This window comes from Capsicum annuum, chromosome 1 (genome assembly GCF_002878395.1).
Source record: "Capsicum annuum cultivar UCD-10X-F1 chromosome 1, UCD10Xv1.1, whole genome shotgun sequence".
Taxonomy (NCBI): domain Eukaryota; kingdom Viridiplantae; phylum Streptophyta; class Magnoliopsida; order Solanales; family Solanaceae; genus Capsicum; species Capsicum annuum.
This window is the reverse complement of record NC_061111.1, coordinates 248,342,909-248,366,588: the sequence shown is the minus strand read 5'-3', so window position 1 is coordinate 248,366,588 and position 23,680 is coordinate 248,342,909. Positions and strand designations below refer to the sequence as shown.

Below are 23,680 nucleotides of genomic sequence, written 5' to 3'. Positions count from 1 at the left end.
CAAGGTATCATGACTATATAAAATTGTATCCCTAAAGGTCGTGTATGATGCAGGTAGTGAACACAACAAAATCAACCCTAGATCTTCCGCATCATACTTAGCCTTCAGAGTCTCTAAATTAGAAATGATTTCTTTAAAGACAAATAGGTGGTCCTCCAAGGACGCACCCTTAGACATGCAATGGGAATAAAGTCGTTGTTTAACATATAACTTACTTGTTAGGCTCTTCGTCATACATAATGATTCCAGTTTCAACTAAACGCAGCGGTAGTAGTCTCCTTCAAAACATCCTATGGAATTTGATTGGATAAATGATGGTGAATTTGAGATAGAGCCTTCTGATCCTTACACCATTTGCCCTCGTCCGCCCATGATGAGGGCATATTATCAAACCCTAATAGAGCATTGTCCAAATCCATTTAAGCACACCCCACAGCTTAACTCGCCATAATAAAAATCTGGTGTTGCGATCCAACAATGGAATATCATACTTCATGGTTGTCATCCCCGATAAAATAATTGATCTCGCTCTGAAAACAGTGTTTTAGGATTGGGAAGAAAAAAATCAAACCACAAGTAAAAGAAAAACAAGAACACATAGATTTACATAGAAACACTTGCTGGAAAAACCACGGGCAAAGGCAGAGGAGGTTTCACTATAATAGAGAGAGAGTACAATATTGGAGACAATAGTCTCAATTTCATGTATGTGAGAATAATCCGAAATATCCCACTAAATTGCACTTATACAATAAGTGTGTAAAAATAGGTCCTAGGCCTAAATAGCATCTATCGGCCCGATCCCTAGCTACCACCACAAGCCCCATTGAAAATCACAAACATGGATTGCACCACAAAACTTTCTATGCTGGATAAACAAAATTCGTGTAACAACTCTAACATATCCTCTAAAGTCTGAATAGTACTCTCTATTTGCTCACCTGTTTGAGGGTGAAAAGAGGGACTAAGGTTCACGTGAGTACCAAACCACTTCTAAAAAGACAAATAAAATGAGAAGAAAACTGCGTACATCGATCGAAAATAATAGATATCGGAGACCATGCAACTGAACTGTCTCTTGAATGAACAATTTCATATAACCCTCTTTCGAGTAATTAGTCCTCATAGGCAAAAAGTGAGCGGACTTAGTCATCCTGTCAATAATGACTGAAATGGAATCGTACTAATTTTTGGGATTGGGAAAGGCTAATAGCAAAGTCCATAGTAATCATTTTCCACTTCGACATGGGTGGAGTTATCTCTTGAGAGGCTCCACCTGGCCTCAAATGTTCAACTTTAACTCGCTGACAAATCATACACTTAGCAACAAAATTTTCTACATCCCTCTTCATATTGTTTCACCAATATATGTCTTTCATGTCATGATACATCTTTGTCGAATTCGGATGAACTATATATTTGGAGACGCGATCTTCGATCAAAATTCTCTGGCGCAACCAACTACATCAGGAATGCATAATCTCCCTTAATATATTAGAATGTCATCTCCCTCAATTTCAAAAGCCATAACTTTCTGTTGACCCTCATCATCCTTAATTTGCATAAGTATGGAATCCAAAACCTGCTTCTCCATAACGTCGGCCCTAGAAATGGTCCCATTAAATATTCAGTGAATAGATATGTATTTTCGCAGCTTCAAACTATTGATATATCATCCAATGAATTTAGTGTGGGATTATTAACAACTCTTTTTGTGAATTTGAAATCCATGAAAATAATTGATGAGAAAACAAAAACCCCACAAAATGTAGGAGATAAATTTAGGTTTTATATTACGATTTTGTGATGACAATTACAACGAAGGGATTAAATTTTGATTTTGTCCTAATTGTAACTACGAACATGATTGTAGATCTCTCAAGGAATAGATTTGAAGGTCATATTCCAAATATTATTGAAGATTTTATTGGACTTCGTAAATTGAACTTATTTCACAGTTGCTTAGAAGGTGATAACCAACATCATTGCAACATTTATCTAACCTTGAATGATTGGATCTCTTATCTAGAAAAATCGGTGGAGAAATTCCACAAAAACATATATTCCTTACATTTCTTATAGTGTTAAATCTCTCTCATAATCATCTTGTTGGATACATTTCCCATATACCTAGGGAATGATAGGTTACGTGAATTGCCACTTTCAAAAGATTGTGGAGGTGATGATGGGGTACCACAAGCAACAACTACTTCTGTTGAGCTATTAGATCAAGAAGGAGGGGATTCACCAATGATCAATTGGCAGATGATTATCATATGTTATGGTTGTGGACTAATTAGTGTATCCATTATATACCTAATGTTGTCAACTCAATATCCAACATGGTTTTTGAGAATGTTTGCAGAATTGGAATACAGAATTATTACAAGAATGCAAAAGCATAAGAAAAGAAATTAGTACGTAAGCTCAAGCTATTTATCTTGATGTATATCCTTTTAGCATAAAGCAATTTATGAGCCTATGAAATTTGAAAGAAACCTAAAGGCATCAATATCAAATTTTTAGCTAATACAATTGCATAAATTTTTCACTTTGCAAAAGACATTATAATCTAACTTAGTTTTTTAAATAACGGAGGTTTTCAACTTGCTTCCTCACACCTCAACTATTCCACCAAGTTGTCGCCCTCAAAACAAGTATTGATAATAGTGTCCCCTAATACTTAGACAAATAGTAACAAAATATCATACTTAGGAAAATAGCCAAAGAGAAAAGCTACTGCAACTGTGATTTTTATTTCTCAAAAATTGAATTTTTCTGATGACAATTACAGGTTGATATATACTAAAAGGACCTAAAAATCTCAACTAAATCAACATTTATTTTTTTTCTTAAATAAAAGGCACTAACTCCTAAATAAAAGAACATTTGTTCCCTAAATACATGGAGAACTTAAAACTAACTTGACTCAGTCAGCAAAGACTATGTCAGCAGCTTCTAGTAAGTTGCACTAATTTGCAACACCCCCCCTTAGTGCAAACTTACCATCAACGACATCAAAAGAACTTCGAAACATTTCAAATCTTTCTTTACTAAATGCTTTAAGTAAATATATCAGCAACTTAATCTTCTGTTCATATTTTCAGTTGTTGTCCTGAGTCAAAGCCTTTTTTCGAACAAAATAGTAGTGTGTTTCAATGTGTTTTGTGCGAGCATGAAAAACTAGATTTATACAAAGCTTAATTGCACTTTCATTGTCACAATGAATGGGGACTGGATAGTCCAAGACACAAAACATTTCTTTGGTACTGAAGGCTAACAGAAGTGGACAGGTGGACCTAAAATTACATTAAGGAAGTTATCTCGAAAGACCAACAAATCTTTGGTACAAATGCAGATTTAGCTAAAGTAAGGGCTTAATGAAAGAAAAGATATGGTGAAATCTATTATTCGAGGACATATTTTATCTTGTTTTCACTTTTATTTTATTTACAATGATGATGTTATGAAATGAACTTATATGAAATAGTGAGGATTCATAGAGCCAATCCAACTTGTTTTTAAAAGAGGTTTAATTGTTGTTGTAGGCGCGTGTTGTATGGCGTTTAAAGGAAAAACATCTACTTGTATAGTTGGATTTCCAGAGTGTTAGTACAGAATATTCATGGCCAGTTTGAGTAACTTTTTCCTTCTTTCATCAATTACTGTAATACTAGTAATCTTTGATAAAAGAAGTATGGATCTTATATACCTAAGTTTATGACATGTATTGTTTTCTTTTGCTCAAGGCCCACACGGGTTTGTCTTTCTGGATACACCATATCAAGATCTAAAGGCGTGTGTACCATGTGAATTTGAATTATGTCTTATAAAAGACTTTTTTTTTATTTGGGATACACCATCTCAAGCTCTAAAGGTGTGTGTACCAAGTGAATTTTATTATGTCTTATAAAAGACATTATTTTTATCTCTTAGTTCGATATGAGTCTTGAAAAAAAATGGATCTTGGACCTAACTCAACCTCAAAAGCTAGCTCATGAGGGGAGGATTACCCAAGTCCATGCAAAGAGACCAATTACCCATCCCTTTTCCGATGTGGGATACTTAACACTCTCCCCCCACACCCAGTCCTCGTTATCTAGAGTGTGGACAATATAATATGGGGGCCCAACATTGATGAACAAAGATTTGGGATGGTCCTATCTCTGATACCATGATAAAGAATAAATCTTGCGCCTAACTTAACCTCAAAAACAAGCTTATAAGGGAGGATTTCCCAAGTCTATATAAGGAGATCAATTACCCATTCCTTTTTCGATATGGGATACTCAACAAGTGATACGATAAAGACTTGAAAAAAAGAAACACACACCAAGATCAGTCCACAAATTTAAGAGAATCGAGGACCTCTTTGGTGACCACTCTCGGATTCACTACCAACAATAATACAAGATATAATGGCGTATTTGACACCAAATAGCCACGAAACATTAATATAACACCCCAAATCTAGTACCTGGAATTCTACACGGTGCCCATGATCCCGAAGGACCACAAGCTAAACCATGACTAATATTTGTACCTGTATATTGCATAATATACTAAATAATATGGAAACATGAACTGAAAGTCCATAAGGTTCACATAACTGAAGTAAAACATAACATCTAAATAGGGTATGAAATACTCAAAACAACTAAAATAACTGTCTGAACATAATAGTCTGGAAAGCCTCTAACTGACTGAACTGTCTGAGTAAGGAGTTGATGGGATATGTCCCCAACTAACTCCAACTAATAAAATAATTAGTGAGATAATAGAGAAATAATCATGTCCTTGAAGGATGAGGACTCACTGCTAACTCTGACTGCTGATATCTAGAATCTACTAATGATCTGGAGCTCGTGTCTCTAAATTTATGGTATAAGGCACCGTAGAAAAAATGCATCAGTACTTTGAATATACTGGTATTCATGTGAGGTAGGCTAAATGCATGGGGTTTATATGCATGAAAAATACTGGCTAACTGACTAATATGAACGTGAGAATGCATGCATGAATACATAGTAACTATAACTGAGATTGTGATAACATGAATTTACTGATAACTAACATGACTGGTAACTTAGTTATGATGACTAATATAATTGGTAACATGAGTGACTGTATCTAACAGTCCTGAATCTGATGGATATAGCTGAGTTCCGTACTATTCTGAGTTGACTGTATCTAACAGTCCTAAATTCTATAGTAGAAACTATGGGAAATAGCCATCTAACCGACATGCCCCAAATGACGCATTATAGCTGAATTGGGGTCCAATATATGCCCTGATTGGAAGGGTGTTAATACCGCGCCACTGGTAAGGACAGCATGTAAGTGACCCTAATTTAACAGGTAACTCTAGTGAGAATGATGGGAACCCTCATATATCAGGTTAAGCCACCTTATCTACCCTCATATAGCAGTCTATGATGTCTCAACCTATGTTGGCTACATAGTTCTGGAATGCAAGGATTGCTTTAAAGAATCACACCCTCATATAACGGGTGAGTTCCCATCCTTGGGTTCACTCGGTGCTAATTTCTACTCCCATCTGAATATACACTAAACATGATTTATTGAACTGAACATGGACTGAGTTACTGAATTCCATTGACTGATGGAATACTACTGAAATTACTGAGTTTTCCTAAGTCATGAGACTGACTAAATTCTACTGAACATGGCTTAACCGAGAGTATCTTGAAAACCTGACATAGGCTCTAGGCATGCAGCTAAATTGTCAGATACAAGTACCCCCAGGACTCGATGGAAAGAAACTGATGAAGCATGACTTTCTTGAATACATGACCAACATCACAATCCATAATTCATTTATTAAGGCATTTCATCAAACATTTGATATGCATAAACTTGTACATAAATGGGAATTTCATAATATCATACTAGGTGGGCACTTTTCCTTCATATAGGCATTTAATCAAACACATGGTAAGTATAGAATATGTAAACAACATTATACAACAAATAAACACCATTATTCAACTTTAATTTCATCACCCGAGGTTTAATCATAGGTTCCCATGAATCTACATCTATACAAACCAATTCCACTTAAAATTAATCACCCAACATGGATTAGAATTTAATTAGTCATTATCAAAATGAACAAAAGAAACCCCAGCATGAAATTCATAAAGAAATCCATACACTTCAACTTTGAAAAGAGATTCTTGGACTTCATGGATGAAAGGAGTCCATGAATGAGCACTATGCATACCTGGGTTGAGTTTCTTGAAGTTCTTGAACTTGAAGAAATTTGAATCTCTTAGTTCTTAAAGAAGATTTGGATTTTATTCTTAGAGATTAACGTTAGAGAGAAAACCCTAATTTTGTTGTTGTAGAAGAATAATGAATTTTTAAGCTTTGGTTGGATATAATTGGGTATATAAACGGGTGGTAAAAGAACAAAAACCCCTAAAAACATCTTTAAAATCACTAAAAAAACCTACGATGGCTCATACGATGGTCCGTCGCTAGCTCAATGGTCCGTTGTTCCGACGATCATACGTGGACCAGAATAGGGGCCTAGGTAGCGACGTTTGGGAAATGGTCTGTCACAAGTTCGATGGTCTGTCAACCTATCCACCGCACCTTATACAGAAGGTTGCCTCACTGCCTTGGCTGCAATGGTCAAGGCAACGGTCCGTCGCTAGGTCGATGATCTGTCAACGTGGTTGTCGCACCTGGGAGATTTTGATAGCTCTGAGTAAAACCTTTATAACTTTTTACTCTGATACCGTATTTGGACAAAATTGGTATCGTTGGAAAGCTAATTCAATTTCTCACATGAATAAAAGTGAAAATCTTAAAAATACCACATATATAAAATTTGATTCATATTTCAAAGAAAGCTTCTAACATTCTTAGGACAAGTTTCAAGCTAGGAAAAAGTACGGGGTATTACAATATCTCCCCATTAAGAACATTCGTCCTCGAATGAGACTGAGAGTGAGAGGAAGAACATGAAATGATGTATATACTAAACATGAATAACTGAAACATGATCTCATGACTGACATGACTGATAACAGAACATATGAAAATGCATATCTAATGCATGTGTAACTGATTCATGAATGCATGACTGAATATACAATGGTATTTAATACCAGGTTTGTGACGAACACTGAACATAAAATTGAGTAATCTTAAGGAGAATTGTTACCTTAAGCTTGATCTGAGTTGGCGGAGAAGAGGTGAGCATACTTGGTACGCATGTCTGCTTCTGCTTCCGAAGAATCTCCCTATAGACTGGTTTCACCAAAGAACTTTAACTAGAGGGACTTCTTTGTTCCTCAGTCTATGAGTCAGATAGTCTAGGATTTCAACTGGAATCTCTTTATAAGAGAGGCAATTCTGAACATCGATGCTCTAAATAGGGACTATAACTGCGAGGTCACCTATATATTTCTTGAGAAAAAAGTCATGTAAGACTTGGTGAACTGAGGCTAGATCTGAAGGCAAATCGAGATTATAAGGTACCCTGCCAAAGCGACTGAGAATCTTCAAGGGACCAACATATTGGGGGCTGAGCTTTCCCTTTTTTCCAAACTGCTTTACTCCCTTCACGAGAGAGATCTTTAGATAGATATAGTCACAAATCTCAAACTTGAGATCTTTGCTACAAACATCTGCATAAGACTTCTATAGCTCTGAGCAGCCCGGAGTCTTTCTTTGATCAACTGGACTTTCTCTAAGGCGTCGAATACCAAGTCAGGCCCTATAACTGAGGCCTCACTAACTTCAAACCAACCAATTGGAGATCTATTTTTTCTACCATAGAGAGCTTCAAATGGAGACATCTTAATACTAGAATGATAGCTATTATTGTATGTAAACTCAATCAAAGGCAAGTGGTCATCCCAACTACCTTTGAAATCAATTGCACACGCCCTTAGCATATCTTCTAAATTCTGAATGGTCCTTTCTACTTGACCATCTGTTTGAGGATGAAAGGTTGTACTAAGATGAACTTGGGTACCAAGACCCTTTTGGAATGCTTTCCAGAAATAAGAGGTGAACTGGTACCTCTACCTGAGATAATAGATACATAAACACCATACAATCTGACCAACTCCCTGATGTAGAGTTTTGCATAATCCTCGGTTGAATAAAAGTTATGGACTAGAAGGAAATAGGCTGATTGGGTTATTCTGTCTAACGTGACCCAGACAGAATCATGCTGATGACGAGTTCTAGGCAAACCAACACGAAGTCCATGTTCACTTCTTCCTACTTCTAAGTAGGAATACTGAACTCCTGCATGGATCCATTAGGCTTCTGATGCTCTATCTTAACCTGCTGATATGTAGAGCCCTTAGCCATAAACTCTGCAATATCTCTCTTCATCCCACTCGACCAATAGATTTCCCACAAATCACGGTACATCTTTATGGCCCTTGGATGAATAGAGTAGCTCACACCATGTGCTTCTACAAGAATTCACTACCTTAAGTCATCTACAGCTAGAACACATAGACAACCCTGACAATGCAGAACACCATCTCCTCCTTGGGAGAAAACCTCTACTTTCTGATCCTTGACTGACTCTTTTAACTTGACAAAGCTAGGATCCCTATCTTGCTTTTCTTTTACCTCAGAAACTAGAAATGATTCTGACCTACTCTGAACCCATATATCACCCTCCTCTATATCGACTAAGCGGACGCCTAGTCTTGTAAGCTGATGGTTTTCCTAGGCTAACTCTTTCTTACTGTCCTCGACATGAGCAACACTACCCATAGATAGTCTACTGAGAGCGTCAGCCACTACGTTGGCCTTGCTTGAATGATAAAGGACACTCATGTTGTAATCTAACCACCTCATCTGATGAAGATTGAGATCTTTCTGAGAAACAACATACTGAAGGCTTTTATAATCCGTGAACACATCTACATGAATACCATATAGATAATGCCTTCAAATCTTCAAGGCAAATTATATGGTGGCTAACTTAAGATCATGAGTAGGATAATTCTTCTCATGGGGTTTAAGCTGTCTGGAGGTGTAGGATCTGACCTTACCATGTTGCATGAGAAGACAACCCAAACCTACTCTGGCTGTATCATAATACATTACAAAACCATCTGAACCATCAAGAAAAGCTAGAACTGGATCTGAGGTGGGTCGAGTCTTCAACTCCTGAAAACTCTTTTTGCAAGGATCTGACCACTAAAACTTGACTTTCTTCTGAGTTAATCTGGACATAGGGGATGCAATAGAAAAAATCCCTTAACAAACTATCTATAATAGCCAGCCAAACCCAAAAAAATCTTGATATCTGATGGAGAGACAAGGCGAGGCCAGTTTTTTACTACTTTGGTCTTTTGAGGATCTATTCTAATGCCATCACCGAAAATGTATGGCCAAGGAATACTACTGACCTTAGCCAAAACTTGTACTTGCTGAATTTGGTCAACAACTAATGATCTCTAAGAGTCTGAAGTACAATTCTGAGATGGTCTTCATGATCACACTCATCGTAGAAATAGACCAGAATATTATCTATGAAGACTATGACAAACATGTCCAAGTACTGCTTGAACATATGGTTTATCAAGTCGATGAAAGCTGCTGGGGCATTTGTGAGACCAAAGGACATGACTAGGAATTCAAAGTGACCATATCGAGTACGGAAAGATATTTTTGGAATGTCACATTCTTTGACTCTGAGCTGATGATAGCCGGATCTGAGTTCTATATTGGAGAAATAGCTAGCACCCTGAAATTGGTCAAATAAGTCATCGATTTTGGAAGAGGATACTTGTTCTTGATCACGACCTTATTAAGTTGATGGTAGTCTATACACAATCTGAGAGAATCGTCTTTCTTGCACATGAATAATATAGAGTGCCCCACGGGGACACACTGGGTCTGACGAATCCCTTATCTAAGAGACCCTTCAACTGCTTTTTCAATTCTCTGAGTTCTGCTGGTGTCATTTTGTATGGCGAAATAGATATAGGCTGAGTATCTAGAAGAAGATCAATGCCGGAGTCTATTCCTCTTTCGGGAGGAATTCCTGGAAGATCTTAAGGAAAGATATCTGAATATTTGTTCACGATTGGGACTGATTCAAGACTAGGAGTTTTGGAACTAGTGTCCTTAACACGAACACAATCATAGAAACATCCCTTAGGTATCATTTTTTGTACTCGAAGGTAAGAAATAAGCTGACCTCTGAAAGCGGATACACTACCCTTCCACTCTAGGATGGGTTTATTCAGAAACTAGAACTGGACTATTCTGTTTCCACAGTCGACTATGGCATAGAAGGAATAAAGCCAATATATGCCAAGAATGAAATCAAAATTAGTCATCTCTAATTCAACTAAATCTACTGAAGTGACTTTCTGAGATATCATAATTGGAAAGTTCCTGTATACCCACCGAGCTATGATGGTTTTACCAACTGGGGTAGAAACTGAGAAGGGCTTTGCTAGAATTTTGGGATGACTCCAAAATCAAATGTTATATAAGGAGTAACAAAATACAAAGATGCACCTGGATCTAGCAAAGCATAAATATGCACATGAAAGATCTGTAATGTACCAGTAACCACATCAGGAGAATTTTTTTGATCTTGTAGGGACTAGAGAGCATAGAGTCTATTAGGGTGTTGCCCACTAGTAGCACTGGAGGTGGTACCCTGCTGATTCGGATGATCGGACTGAGCTGAGGAACAATTCTGTTGACCCTATGGACCTGACTGTGAACAATCTATAATTCTGTGGCCTGGCTTGCTACACGTGAAAAAAGTATCACTTCCAGCTCTGCAAGTACCCTGGTGGTTTTTGCCATAAGTCTAACAAAGGTGATAGGTGCGGGCACTGCTAACACTGCCTTGAGACTTAGAGACTGGCACTCTATCTATGAACTTAGGCACATGAGCACTAGCTGAAGAAGGAGCTGGAATTGAGGACTTAAGATGAAACTGAGAATGGATTCCTCCTTCTGATTTAGGCTGAGCGAAGTTACAACTATCTATCCTTTCTCTCTTACTCTGCTTCTCCCTTATCTTAATCTTCTGCTCCTCTATCTGCTGAGCATGAGTCATAAGCCTAGCTAAAGTCATGTCAATATTCAGCATGGCAGATCCGCACTCATTAACCACGCTATCATTTACCCTTGAAATAAACTTACTCATCTTGGCCCTGCTATCTGCAACCACATAGGGGGGCATATCTGGCTAATTGAGTAAACTTAAGAGAATACTCTTTCACCATCAGGTTGACCTGCCTGAGGTTGATGAATTCTAACACCTTAGCTTCTCTAAGCTCTAGGGGAAAGAATCTATCAAGGAAAACAGAAGTAAACTTCTCCCACTCAACTGGCCCTGCATTATCTTCTCTCTCTAACTTTCACTGCTTGAACCAAGTATGAGCAACATCCTACAACTGATATACAGCTAGATCAGCACTCTCACTAGAAGAAACACCCATGATGTCTATAACCTTCTACACCTGATCTAGGAATTCCTGAGGCTCCTCATCTGCCTTAAACCCAAGGAAGGATAGAGGATTTATTGAGGTGAAGTCCCGAATCCTAGCTGCAGCTGAATTGGCCACTGGGTTGGTCGGAACGATAACTGGTCATTCATTTTGAACAGCAACTGACTGAGCAAGAATAGTTAATGCATCTCTGAACTCTACATGAGAAACATGTTCGTGCAAGGGATCTTTTTGGACAGACTGAGTTCTTCTCTTGGGAGGCATGTTCTGAAATAAAAAGAAGAAATGGATTAGACTGAGAGATTGACTTGAGATTATGCTCACTGACACGACATGAATACTGAAAGAAGGGAAACTATTCCTAAAACATCTTATAGCCTCCTGTACATACACGTGCAGCGCAACACACCCATGCACAAGACTCTACTAGATGCAGCTTTTAGATTTCCTAGGAATCTATTGAACCTTAGTCTCTGATACTAAGTTTGTAATGCCCCGAATCTAGTACCCAGAATGCTACACGGTGCTCATAACCCTGAAGGATCACACGCTAACCCATGATTGATATCTATACCTGTATACTGTATAATATACTAAATAATTCAGAAACATAAATTGAAAGTCCAAAAGGTTCACATAACTGAAGTAAAACATAACATCTATATGGGGTATAAAATACCCAAAACAACTGAAATAACTGTCTGAACATAATAGTCTGGAAAGCCTCTAACTAACTGAACTATTTGAGTAAGGAGTTGATGGGACATGTCCCCAACTAACTCCAACTAATAAACTAATTAATGAGACAATAGAGAAATAACCATGTCCTCGAAGGATGAGGACTCACTGCTAACTCTGACTGCTGATATCTAGAATCTACTGATGCTCTGGAGCTTGTGTCTCCAAACCTGGGTATAAGAAACCATAGCGCAAATGCGTCAGTACTTTGAATGTACTGGTATGCATGTGAGGTAGGCTAAATGCATGGGGTTCATATGCATGAAAAATATTGGATAACTGACTAATATGAATGTGAGAATGTATGCATGAATACATTGTAACTATAACTGAGATTGTGATAACATGAATTTACTGATAACTAACATGACTGGTAACTTAGTTCTGATGACTCATGTAACTGGTAACATAAGTGACTGTATCTGACAGTCCTAAATCTGATGGAACTAGCTGAGTTCTGTACTATTCTGAGTTGACTGTATCTGACAATCCTGAATCCTATAGCTGAAACTATGGAAAATAGTTATCTAACCGACATGCCCCAAATGATGTATTATAGCTGAATTGGGGTCCAATCTGTTCCCTAATTAGAATGGTGTCAATACCGCGCCACTAGTAAGGACAACATATGAGTGGCCCTAATATAATAGGTAACTCTAGTGAGAATGGTGGGAACCCTCATATAGCAGGTTAAGCCACCTTATCTACCCTCATATAGTAGGCTATGATGTCTCAACCTATGCTAGCTGCATAGTTCTGAAATGCAAGAATTGCTTCTAAGAATCACACCCCCATATAACAGGTGAATTCCCATCCTTGGGTTCACTCGGTGCTAATTTCTACTCCCATATGAATAGACACTAAACATGATTTACTGAACTGAACATGGACTGAGTTACTGAATTCCGTTGACTGACGGAATACTACTGAAATTACTGAGTTTTCCTAAGTCATGAGACTGACTGAATTCTACTGAACAAGTCTTAACTGAGAGTATCTTGAAAACATGACATAGGCTCTAGGTATACACCTAAATTGCTGGATACAAGTACCCCCAAAACTCGATGGAAAGAAACTAACAAGGCATGACTTTCTTGAATACATGACCAACATCACAGTCCATAATTCATTTATTAAGGCATTTCATCAAACATTTGATATGCATAAACTTGTACATAAATGGGAATTTCATAATATCATACTAGGTGGGCACTTTTCCTTCATATAGGCATTTAATCAAACACATGGTAAGCATAGAATATGTAAAAAAATATTATACAACAAATAAACACCATGATTCAACTCTAATTTCATCACCCAAGGTTTAATCATAGGTTCCATGAATCTACATCTATACAGATCACTCCACTTAAAATTAATCGCCCAATATGGATTAGAATTTAATTAGTAATTATCAATATGAACAAAGCAACCCCAGCAAGAAATCCATACACTTGAACTTTGAAAAGATATTCTTGGACTTCATGGACGGAAGGAGTCCATGAATGAACACTATACATACCTGGGTTGAGTTTCTTGAAGTTCTTGAACATGAAGAAATTTGAATCTATTAGTTCTTGAAGAAGATTGAATTTTGTTCTTGGAGATTAACGCTAGAGAGAAAACCCTAATTTTGTTGTTTTAGAAGAATAATGAATTTCTGAGCTTTGGTCGAATATAATTAGGTATATAAATGGGACGTAAAGTACCAAAAAACCCCTAAAAATGGCTTTAAAATCACTGAACGGAACCTGCAACGACTCATACGATGGTCCATCACTGGCTCGACGGTCCGTCGTTCTGACCATCACACGTGGACCAAAATAGGGTCTCACTGCCTCGGTAGCGACGATCCGTCGCAAGTTCAACGGTCCGTCAACCTGTCTGTTGCACCTTATCCATAAGGTTGCCTCATTGCCTTCGCTACGATAGTCAAGGTGATGGTCCGTCGCTAGGTCGACGGTCCGTCAACCTGGCCGTCACATTTGGGCGATTCTAATAGCTCTGAGTAAAATGTTCATAACTTTTTACTCCAATACTGGATTTGGACAAAATTGCTATCACTGGAAAGATAATTTAATTTTTCACATGAATAAAAGTGAAAATCTTAAAAATACCACATGTACAAAAGTGGATTCCTCTTTCAAAGAAAGCTTCTAACATTCTTGGGACAAATTTTAAGCTAGGAAAAAGTACGATGTATTACAGTTAATAACAAGGAGATAAAAACAACAACAACAAGCTAACAACAAGTCATGGTTTCACTAGAAACAAGACAAATGGTTACAAGCTACAAAAGCTAACAAGATTACAAAAAAGTAAAAGGACAGATAGATAGACAATTAATGGTATAATCTTAAGAACCCAAGAGCTTATTCCACTATTGGACCTTTAACACCACACATAATAAAAACCTATCTAATACGTAACAAAAGATCGTCTTTACCTTCCAAGCATCAACGTTTCCAAGCAACACACAATCACTAGTGATTCCATACTAGCTCTTGACCTAGTTTCGGTTTGTTGCCTTAAAGGAGGGAGGACTTGTGTTCTTGTGACTTACAAAATTATCGAAAAAACTAATTAGAGAAGTGCTCACATATTCCTTATATAGCTATTACAAAATGAAGACTAAAATATCCATAATACCCCTCAAGGTGAGGTGCCTATCAAGTGTAACAAGTGGTTTGATTTTGGTGTGTTTTAGCTATCTTTTATACTTTAATTGCACACATCAAGTCTCGAATCCAACACGCACTCTCATAAGTCCATATCCATGATTATTCTTGTATCATCCTCTCCATCTTGAGAGAAATTTAACCACAAATTCACTGTTTCACCTAGTTCAAGGACCACTTCAAAAGAAATCACTCAATATAGGCCGCAAAACATGAGATGACAATTTGCAAAAACATGAGGAATCCGAGAACCCAATAACACAAGTCTTGGCCAACATCTTCATTTTGAACCTCGACTTCCTCTCCATCTTGAGCCTTGTCTTTAATCTCATCTGAAACACATTCCACCTCTTTTCTTGGTGGCGGGTTCCTTTTGAATCTCAACATATTCCCTTCAACTTCTCTCCCATCATATAAACATCATTGTAGACTCTATGTCTTTTATGTTCCTTTCTACCATACTCCTCTACATAGATATATCGGTTTTGGTGAAATGGAGTTTCGGTTGAGAGAAATGATTTGGTAAGATGGAGCTTCTATTGTGGAGGTTGGATGGGAGGGAATTTGCTTCCAAGTCCTTCTTGTTGGACTTGATTGAATTGAGGGGGAAGTGACTTATTTAGGTCCCCGGTTTGAGGATATTTGGTGGCTTGGCTTATGTCTATGTCATTTGGTGGTGGTCTTGAAGGATTGATCGTTTGAGGTAAAGTTTTGGGAGTAGAAACACGAGAGTTCCTTCCACTCTCCACTTGATCCAACCTCTCAAGTATAGTAGACATATCCGAGCCTAATTTTTCAAGACCCGCATTCTCCCTAGACATGTCTCAGGAAATAGCATCAAGGTGGGCTAAAATGGCTTCCATTATGGCCAAGAAGTTACCTATAAAACAAAAAATACGTTAGTTGTACAAAAATACCCTCACTCTCTATTTTTATTTCTTATCTCTCGAATACCTCACACTCAATCTCACAAGTGTTGTAAGCTTTCTTGTACTTCGAGAGGCGTTGAGAGGTGAATCCAGCGTTTACAATAACTCCAAAGAGTAAGGAACACACAAGGACGTATTATAATGACTCAAAAGAATTAAGACACACAAAAGAAAGCTAACATGAAGAACGATTTCAAAACTAACTTACAATTTAGTAATAGCTTGTAAGTTAGTAATGGAATCAACAAACGAGACTAAAGAACAACAAATTGAAACTAGTAGATCAAAATTTGAGCTTAAAATCTGTCATATGAACAGTAATTGGTGACATAGCAGTCTGTGATTGGCCTCGGTTCTTGACAAATTTTAATTCACAATTTGGACTTTGATGGAAATTGTTCAATGGAGGGAAATACAAACTAGTCTTTGGAGATCCTTTTTCAATTCAAATTTCAAGACTCAAAAGTCTTTGACTAGACTTGTACTTCCCGTTAAAACATGAACCCTTGTTTTATGAAAAGTGGTTGAGATGAGATGTAAAGTCCTTTGGTGGTTGGGGGTCTTTCAAGATTTAACAAGTTCTACACCTTGTCTTTCACCTTTTGATGATCTAAGTTCACTTTAACATTAACAAGTGAAGAATATGATGAAGAACTTCAAGAACACAATAATCACAACAAGAACAACCAAAAACAATCTCCAAGAACAACAACAATTCCACAACAACAAGGTCAACTACAAAACCTCCAACAAAGGGCCAAGTCTCTTTGTGTTGTGTTTCGGTTTTAGCAAGAGAGGAAGGTTGTGATGAACAACAAGAACACAACAACAAACTTTCAAGATCTACAACAACAACAGCAACGTCCAACTACAAGTTCAACATTCGTCCAAGTTATAACAACAACATAAATACACGGCCCACACCTTGCTCATAACAACACTTCAACAAGTTCAAGCTCAAGTTTAGATCTAGACTCAAAGTGCTAGTGAACAAGAAAACCAACACTTAGAAACAACTAACCAAAACAAAATACACCAAGATCTAGTCACACAAGCATTCAGCCAAGACACAACAACAACAAGTTCATAACTTCTCGGCCAAGAATAAGATCTCAAGAGCACTTATTTTTTTTGAATTTTCTAGCAAGCCCAAGATTGATTTTGTTGAAACAAAATCAACCACAAGCTTTGATGCCAAATGATACGATAAAGACTAGGAAACAAGAAACATACACCAAAATTAGACCACAAATTCAAGAAAACCGAGGACCTCTTTGGTGACGACTCTCGGATTCACTACCAACAACAAGAATACAAGATATAATGGTGTATTTGACATCAAACATCCATAAAACGTTAAGACCAAGGAGATAACAACAATAAAAACAAGTTAACAACAAGTCACGGTTTCACTAGAAACAAGACAAACTATTACAAGCTACAAACGCTAACAAGAATACAATAAAAGTAAAGGGATAGATAGATAGACAATTGATGGTATAATCTTAGACCCAAGAGCTTATTCCACTCTTGGACCCTTAACACCACACACAATAAAAACCTAACTCTTAAGTGACACAAGATCATCTTCCACCTCCCAAGCATCAACGTTTCCAAGCAATACATAATCACTAGTGATTCCACACTAGCTTTTGACCTAGTTTCGATTTGGTGCCTCAAAGGGGAGAGGACTTGTGTTCTTATGACCTACAACATTATCCAAAAAACTAATTAGAGAAGTCCTAACATGTTTCTTATATAGCTATTACAAAATGGTAGACTAAAATATCCATAATTCCCCTCAAGGGTGAGGTGCCTATCAAGTGTAATAAGTGGACTGATTTTGGTGTGTTTTGACCATCTTTTACACTTCAATTGCACACACCAAGTCTTGGGTCTAACACACATTCTCATAAGTCCATATCCGTGATTATTCTTGTATCAATAAGTCTAAGGTATCATGTACACGACACATCATATTCAGAAGTTTACCAATCTAAAAATCTGGTAATCCTGCTAGACCCGCCAACATCAGCCCTTTTATAGAATATTTGGTTTTCATGGCCAAGCGCCCACTAAAAAAGAGTCATCAAATTATTATTTTTTGAAAATTTTGATACAAATTCATCGATACAAAGCCTTTCAAAATGCACTCCAACAACACAAAGAAGGAAACAACAAAGAAGGTATCAATTGGAACAAGAACAACTTATGAGTAAAGACAAGTACTTCGTAACTGATGTAGCATAACAACAAAAATTTGCTAAACAAGTTTTGAGAGTCCACAGTGTTTTCTCAATCTTTATCAGATTTTTAAATTGGGATTATCCTGATTGTATAAAAAAAACATCCATCTTCCTTGTTTCTCATAATTATTTTTTGTTTTTGGTGAACAATCTCTACTTATTGATTAAGGATTTGAGTACCTCGAGGAATCTTAGTAGCTTAGTAGTTCAGTTGATTGGCTACTTGAACTCTCACATTGTTGGTGAGGATTAGATTACCCACATTGTAATCCCCTACTTGTTCCCCCCTCCAGAGTAAAAAAAGGATTTGAGTACCTCTAATGGGTCGGATACCCAACTCAACTTGGGGCTCGCTTTCAATGACGAAAACTACTTGGATCGGGTATTGATAATAGAGATATTACGGACATGCTAATAACCGATGAAGGTTTTAGTAACAGCTGGAAACGCAAGCGTAAGAGAGGAAATGGTTTGTTTTTCTTAATTTTAAATTTGGAAAATTATATTTTGTTTTACCTCTCCTAGGAGCTTCCACTTTTTTTGCTCCCTTGGTGACTGAACTCACAACCTCAGGGGGTTGGAAGTGAGGGGTGCTTACTATCCGAGCAGCTCCCTATTGTCGAAAATTATACTAATATCACTAGAGTTTTGGTTTTCTATTATCATTTCATTACATAAACAGATCTATCTTCTGCTTCTTTTCACATAGATTTGTGCTTTTAATAGAAAGAAAATGGTTAGCTTTCTGATTCTGCATTAAGGTTTAACGTCTTTATGCCTTGGATTGTTCTCATGAATGAAAAAAGGAAAAACTTTTTTTACCATATATTTTTTGTTGTAGGAGAGAAGAAACCAAGAGATCAAATGGACTGTTTTTCGACTTCTTTTAATCCAAAGATTTTTGGTTCCTCTGTCATGTGAAGAGTCCTTAATATAGTACTTTTTTCCTTCATTAGACACTCTGTTTTCTACTTGATTGTTCTCAAATGACTTGAAAAAGTGGAGCAACATGATGTAACAATACACATCTATGCGTCGAGTAAGTACTAATTTTGACTGGTACTTTCTTGTGTGAAAGATTCAGTTGATTCCACTACATTTCTTTCCTGATTGAAAAAGTGTAATTGTACTAATGAACTTCAAGTACTTACTAACACTCTAAGATTCCGAAAGATATAGATGATCATGAATGGTAAATGTAAGGAACCATACAAAAACTCAATGTAAACATAATCCAACCCGACATAGCAAGCGCAATATGTTTTCTCTCACATTTATAGCTACCAGAGTGTATAAACACAATCCAACCTGAGTATGTTTTCTCTCACATTTATAGCTACCATAACTTTTAACAAGAGGAAAACTTGGAAGACAAGTAGGAACCATCAAAGCGTTACACTCGACTACAAGGGTCAAATATTATGCAGTGTTACCTTGCATTTCCATGGCTTGAACCCATGACCTTCTAATCAAATGGTAGCAACTTTACCAACTACAAAAAAAAGGTATCAATTTGAAGAACAGATTTTGTCTTTGCATTTGTTTTTTTCCTCTTTGTACAAGACAAGGAAATGTCATGAAAATCAGGAGTGAACATCACAAACTAAAACAAGTAGCTGTAACTTATTAAAAAAACAAACTAAAACAAGTAGCTGTAACTTACTTAAAATAAAAATAAAAGAGCAAAACTTTTTGTTTTCAAGTAATTTGAACCACCCTGAGTTTCCACGATTTTCACCCCACTTCATCATCATACACTTGCTTACAGCCCTACTTTTAGTCCACAAGAGCAAAAACCTTTCCACCTCCTACCTTATTTCTTCCTTAATTTCAGCCATTTTTCAAGCTCAAAGTCCTTCATACCGTCGGAAAGTAAAGCAAATCTAAGAGTTGCCCAAATTCAGTGGAACCCAAGAAAGGATCAAAATGGCCAAGGAGATCAAATTTTGTGCAGAACCTGTACATACTTCTATTATTCCTCTTTTTGAATCTCTTTCTTCTTGTTCAATGTTCTAAGGATAACAGCCTTATAAAATCATTAGAAGTTATTCTTCATGAACATGCTTTCAAGAGTTCGGTTGATCAACATACTGGATCTTTTCATAACGCTAGTGTTACTTCTAGTCTAGCAGGAATGAAACTCTCACTGGTGAGGTTGCAAAGCAGCACATTGTGGGAAAAAGGTGCAAACTTTAGCGGATTTTCAATTCATCCACGAACTATTCCAGTGTCCAATGTTAAAAGAATCAACGTTGTGTACTATGATTTGGGAAACTTGTCTTCTCATTACTTCAACATATCAGGTTACAATCTCTTAACTTCTGAGATTGGCTTTATGGTTTATGATGCACCATCAAATATTAGCACCATCAAAAGTCTTACAAAGGTTGGTCTTAGACCAATGGGACAACCTATATCGGTCGAGTTCAAGAATTTGAGTGAGATGGTCAAGGGAAGAATAACAAAGTGAGCAATGTTTGATGAAAATGGAAATGTTTCATTTAGTGAAATGAGGTTTCACAACTTATGTTACACAAGAAATTATGGTCATTTCACTATCATGTTACCTCAAGAGGCAAGGAAGAAGAGTAGCATTTGGTTTTTTGTGGTTAAAGATTTTGTTATCGGGCTATTTGGTGTGGCATCGGTGGCTCTTGTAGGCCGGATGGTGCTGGGAATTTTTATATTCAAGAAAAGATGTGACATGGAAAGAGAAGCAGAGGAGGGTGAGTTTTTGGGAAGTGTTATGGTTGGTAAAAGCAAAATGCCTGTTGCTATGGCAATAAGAACTCATCCAGTATTTGACAAACCATGTTCTCCATAGTTTGTGCAACCTATTGAGATTAGCTAGTTCTTCATCGACCTACAGATGCACTGATCGATATGTGTGAAACTATGGTAAGTGAAAGTTCGCAAAAGTGGACAGCCGTAGACCTAAAATGACATGAAAGGAAGTCATCATGAAAGACCTACAAATCCTTTGTATCAATGCCGAGGACATATTCTAGCTTATTTTTCACTTTTTTTTTATTTAGTAGGATAATGATATGTCATAAACTTAAATAAAGAAGTGGGGATTATATAGCCTACCTCGGCTTATTTTGGATATCGTTATTGTTGTTGTAGTTGATTTTGTGGTTTTTTAAGGTAAAATTTTTAGTTGTATAGTTGCATTTTTCCATAGATGTTGGTACAAAATATTCACAGCCCCTTTGTGCATCTTTTTCCTTATCTTGATAAAAGGAGAACGTGGATGCTTCTAATCATATTAGAATGTTATGCCACGATCCAAGATCATGGCACGTATTGTCCACTTTGGGCCTAAGCTCGCACAGATTTTTCTTCCGAGTTGTGCCACATTGAGCTCAAAAAGTGAGTGTACCATAGGAAATTTAGTTATGCCTTGTAAAACTCTTCATTTTTATCACCGAGTGCGATATAGGACCTGCTTAAGGTGCCATGTGCACCTCATGTTCAGAAATTTGACAGTCTAAAAGCACGTCAATTCCGCTTGAGGGTCCCCCCCCCCCCCCCACACACACACACGCAACAACCAGAGGCATCACATGTTAGTTTTCAGTTCTTGAAGCTCTATGTTTGGTAGATTCCTGAATTTAGTTTCAGGCGATTGGTAATATAGAGTAATATTAATTTGGAATGCATCTGAGATGACCATATGTTGAATTTTTCTGAACGAGTTTGGTATGATAGAAGTCATTTAAAATATCTTGGCAAGTAAATTTTAAAAATACTATACACTACAACTAATAATAGGATGAGCAAATAGTGTTTTTCTGTCACGACCCGAACAAGGGCCTGGCCGTGATGAGCATTTCGAACCATTGAGGCCCGAAACACCCCTATCTATCTGGTAATCATGCACCTAATTCATATGATCAAAGAAATGCGGAAAAACACAATAATTCGGAAAGCATGGTCATAAATATGAAAAGAGACAATAACGGGGAGATAAGGTTCCCTCAACATCAATTATCCTCTGAACAGCTGTCTACGAAAATATCTAACAAATGACTGAAACAATGTCTATCTGAAAACTGGGACAAGGCCCCCAGTAGACCCAAAAACTGAATATAAGATAAAAGGACTGCAGGACATAAGACCTTCCGAAACATAGAAGGCTCACCACTTGTCTCTACAGCTCTGTCTAAAAGTTCTACGGATTCTCTTGACCCCTAGACTGGGCCTCTAAACCTGAGAGGTTGGAGAGGGGAGGGGGTCAGCACAAAAGTACTGGCACGCAGAGATACCAAAACAAAACATAATATTTTTACAAAGTATAGTTGAGAGCCATTATAAAGCAATTTCGTATCAAATCATTTGAAAGCACATGGGTGTAATGCAATAGTTTTTCTCAACAATAATGAAATGCAACTGAGCTAGGTGGAATACCCTACATAATTTACACCAACTGTCGAACCTCGGTTGCCGCCGAGATTAGAGTATAAGTGAGGGAGAGACACACAACACCACAAAGCATGATGTCTCGACCCAAATCAAATATGGTAGTGCACAAGACCACAAAGCATGGCTCCTAACCATAATCCCAATTTGGGATAATATAATATCAGGTACGCAAGACCACAAAGCATGGTATCGAATTCCGTGTCGGTAAACACGTTCTTCCAACGATGAGCCGTTTGTGTCTCAAACGCCTTCTTCGGGCATCCACCTTTCTCATGTAAAATCAATGCATTCAAATTTCATCTTATTCAATCGCATATCGTATTCTGGTGGGTATCGTCATACCCGACTTGCAAGTCATCAATATCACATCCACATATGCATAATCATGTAAAAACCAAGGTGCTTCATCATTTACAAGTAGTGAACAATATTTATTTCAAATTCATGCTCTCTTTTGTTGATCACAATATGATATGGAGTATCGAAACATTATCATGGGAATTTGAAAACAATTTATTATTCATATTTATCAACTTCCATGGAAAATCTCAAATCACATATGCATGGTTTCAATCATTGAAGTATATAGGCAAACAATTCTCATGACATAAAGAAAATGACTTAGAAATCATATTGAAAGCAAGATATTAGCATTTGATTGAAAACCCCATTTAAAAGCATGCATGTTCATAAAACTACACCCATGAGATTTTAGGATAACCCCACGTACCTCTATTTCCAAGTATAATAGGTGTTTCTTGAAGCTTGCGGATTGATGAATCCAAATATGTAATTATCTTTGAAAACCTATGGTCAATTCTTGAACTATTTGGGTTTTTATTTTGAAACCCCAAGGAGAATCTTGAGCACTTTTGATGAAAGAATATGTATTTTGTGGTCCTTGGAACTAAACCTTGTGTTTTAGGGCTAAGTAAGGGTGGAAAAGGACAACTTTGTCCTCAACACAGAGTGTTTAAATCACCAGAATTCCTTACATAGGTGCCGCCCATCCCATCGCCTATGTTCACATAGGCACCGCCTAGCCTATCGCCTATGTTCACATAGGCGAACATAGGCACCGCCTAGGCTATCACCTATGCTTTTCAGTGGCCATGGGCGATTGGTTAGGCGTCGCTTATCACTTTGAAAGGTCATAACTTCTCGCTCGGGTGTCGGATTTTAGACAA

The 23,680-nt window shown here is 37.3% G+C and overlaps 1 pseudogene; it reads left to right on the top strand.

Moving 5' to 3' along the window:
- The first annotated feature begins 18,476 nt into the window (after positions 1-18,476).
- On the top strand, positions 18,477-21,138 carry LOC124898983 (annotated as a pseudogene).
- The last annotated feature ends 2,542 nt before the right edge of the window (positions 21,139-23,680 follow it).